Source organism: Coloeus monedula (genome assembly GCF_965178545.1).
Source record: "Coloeus monedula genome assembly, chromosome: 32".
Lineage (NCBI taxonomy): Eukaryota > Metazoa > Chordata > Aves > Passeriformes > Corvidae > Coloeus > Coloeus monedula.
In genome coordinates, this window is record NC_138812.1 from 3,654,793 (window position 1) to 3,658,451 (window position 3,659).

The window sequence follows — 3,659 nt, forward strand, 5'->3', positions numbered from 1 at the left end:
GGCCCCAGAAGCTGCGGCTGCCCCCGCATCCCTGCAAGTGTCCCAGGCCGGCTCGGCCATTGGGGCTTCCTGCCCAGGAGGGCTGGGCTGGGCTGGGCTGGGGCTGCTGAGGGCGGGATGGGCTCTGCCTGAGACAGCTGAAGGCTGCGCATGATGAGGCCGGGGGGACCCCGTTCCTCAGTGGGTTCTGGGGTATCCTGGGGCTCCTGGGGCTCCATGCTTTCCTTCCTAAGGAAAAGAACCGTCCTTCTCATCCAGGCTCCCATGGCCAAAACTGAGATTTACCTCCCAAATTCTGTCTATCCAAGGATTGCTCCCAGACAAAAGCTGCCATGAGAGACAGGTCTGGCTGCTCTCTCCCATGGTGGCCACCTCTCATCTTCTTTCCAAACTCTTGGACTTTGTGCTTTTCTTTCATGTGGAATAAACCCATCCTTCTCAACAAGGTGCCCACGGCCAAAATTGGGATTTCACCTCCTGAATTCCCAATATCCAAGGGCTGCTCCCAGACAAACCTGCCAGGACAGACAGATGTGGCTGGCCTTGGCCTCTGGTGGCTGTGTCTCATCTGCCCCTGAAACCCTGGGGCTCGGTGCTGCCCTTCCTCTGGAGACCACTGTGACCCTGCGTGGCCTCGTGGAACCCAGGGGCCGTTGTGACCCTGCAGGGCTGGTGGCACCAAGGGGACCATTGTGACCCTGTGGCGTTCCATGGAACCAAGGGGCCACTGTGGCACTGCTGGCCCCAAAGAACCGAGGGGCCTTTGTGACCCTGCAGGGCCCACGGAACCAAGGGAACATGGAACAGCTCTGGCTGCCTTGGGCTCCTGGGGCCGCCTGGCAGCTCCAGCTGACCTTGGCATGGCCAGAGCTGCTTCTCACCTGCCCTGCAGTGCTGGGGCTCCGTGCTTTCCTTCCTATGGAGCAGAACTGTCCTTCTCCTCCAGGGGCCCATGGCCAAAACTGGGACTCTACATCCAAATTTGATTATGTAAGGATTGTTCCCATATGAAACTTGCCAGGACAGACAGCTCTGGCTGGCCTTGGCCTCTTGGGGGCCACCTCTCATCTGCCTTTGAAACACTGTGGGGCTGTGCTGCTCTTCCCAGGGAAATAAACTTCTTTCAAGTCCAGGTGTCCATGGCCAAAACTGGGAATCCGGCTCCAAAATTCCGTATATCCAAGTACAGCTCCCAGACAAAATTTGCCAGGACTGACAAGTCCAGCTTCCCTTGGCTTCCTGAGGGCCAGCTCTCAGCTGCCTTTGAAATGCTGGGGCTATGTTTTTCTTCCTGTGGAACAGAACCATCCTTCTCCTCCAGCTGCCCATGGCCAAAATTGCAATTTGGCCTCCAAAATTCCATCTATCCAAGGATTGCTGCCAGACAAAAGCTGCCAAGGCCAACAGGTCTGGCTGGCCTTGGCCTCTGGTGGCCGCCTTTCATGGATCACAGGGATACAGTTTGTTTTATCACAGATACTGTCCATGGTTACATCCACCCCTCAGTCTCGTGCCACCTATAGGTGGCATCTCTGCCCTGATGACCTGAGGCATCATGGGCCCACGAGTAGGGCTAATGAGAAACACCAAAACAACAAGCAGGTAGATCAGGCTGCAAAGATAGAAGTGTCACAGGTAGACGTGGACTGGAAACACAAGGGAGAGTTGTTCCTAGCTTGATGGGCCCATGATGCCTCAGGCCATCAGGGCAGAGATGCCACCTATAAGTGGGCACGAGACCGAGGGGTGGATCTGACCATGGACAGTATCTCCCAGGTGATCCATGACTGTGAGACATGCGCTGCGATCAAGCAGGCCAAGCGGGTGAAGCCCCTGTGGTACGGTGGGCAGTGGTCCAAATACAAGTATGGGGAGGCCTGGCAGATTGATTACATCACACTGCCTCAAACCCGCCAAGGCAAGCGCTGTGTGCTCACAATGGTAGAAGGCACCACAGGATGGCTGGAGACCTACCCTGTGCCTCACGCTACTGCCCGGAACACCATCCTGGGCCTGGAAAAGCAAGTCCTTTGGAGGCATGGCACCCCTGAGAGAATTGAATCTGACAATGGGACTCATTTTAAGAACAGCCTTATTAACACCTGGGCTAGAGAACATGGCACTGAGTGGGTGTACCACATCCCTTACCATGCACCAGCTGCAGGCAAAGTGGAACGGTGCCATGGATTGTTGAAAACCACCTTGAAGGCACTGGGTGGGGGAACTTTCAAAAACTGGGAACAGAATCTGGCAAAGGCCACCTGGTTAGTTAACACCTGAGGCTCCACCAATAGAGCTGGTTGTACTGGGTTGAACCTGAGTTGATGGACAGTCTTTTAGACCAATGACGCTTCTCACAATTTACATATTTAAACTGCATGGAAATGCGGGACTTCCCCTTTTTGTCGGAGCTCGCCTGCTGGAAGGTGGGGGGGCTCCGAGCCTCCAGGCCCCGCCGGGCCGGGCCGGGGCCACTGCCCCTTCCCCCCTTTCCCAACACTGCGGCACGGACCCTGGGTCGCTGGGGGGGACTGTCCCAGAGCCGCAGGCAGCTCAAACCAGCCATGGACTGCCACAGCTAAACCCATCCAGCGCAGCTTCTGGGGACAGGCAGGTCCCTCTCCTCTCCATGCGGAGCCGGCGGAGCCAGCGGGAGCCGGCGGAGCCTCCTGTCTGCAGCCAGCACACTTCGTGCTGAACTGAAGAGGACACCACGCAGCCAGCAGCACAAAGGGAGCGAGGCTTTCCCCACCGTAAAGCCCGAACAAGAACACCCTTCAACGTGGCGGCTGCAGAGTCAGAGAGGAAGAGAAGTGAGTCCTGTGGGACGGAGCTGGAAATGGCGACGGGAGAAAAGAGGGCGGTGCCGCGATTCTGGCGGGCAGCTTAAAAGAAACCTTCTTGCATGCCGTGGTAAGAAACTGTAATACCACAAACTGTTTGTCTCTTTAATCCATTTGAAGAACATGGGGGGATGGAGTATCTTCGTGTGCCTGTGAAGATTGTGAAGAATGCCTATGCCAGGCTATATAGTAGTAAGAGGCTGCTAGAGACTTGTGGCGAAGAAAAAAGCTTTTGTGTGCAGGCCAAAAGAACTTATCCTTAAAAAGATGAATAACCCCATGTGATGGCCCATGTTTTGCAGTGTGAAGGAACTGTGAGATTTTTCATGGGAGAGATGTTCTACACACAGCAGATTGTTTGTTTCCGGGCGGATCTGCTGTTGGTGGCAGTTTGGGAACCACGTGCAACTGAAGAAAAACCCTTTTTTCCCTTAAGCATAAGAGAGAGACTTTTCAAGAACTGGAACACTGACTAACATCCCATGTTCTGTTATCCTTTGTGTGAGCTAGGTAAAAGGAGAGAAGTGCTGGGGGGGGGGGGGATTTGCTTCAATTTTGTTTTGTTATTGCCTCTTTACTTTTAATTCTATTAGTAATAAAACTCTTTCATTGTACTGCAACTGTTTAAGGTTTGTGCCTGCTTTGCTTTTCTCCTAATTCTTATCTCACAGAAGGAAAATAAGTAAGTAATGAATATTTTGAACCAAAACCACTACATTTAATTGGTGTTTTCTGCCTGGTTTCGAACTCAGCCCGCTACATGGAGCCATCGCGCTGCTCCGGGCAGATCCCGGCGGCGCAGGCTGGGAGATGCGG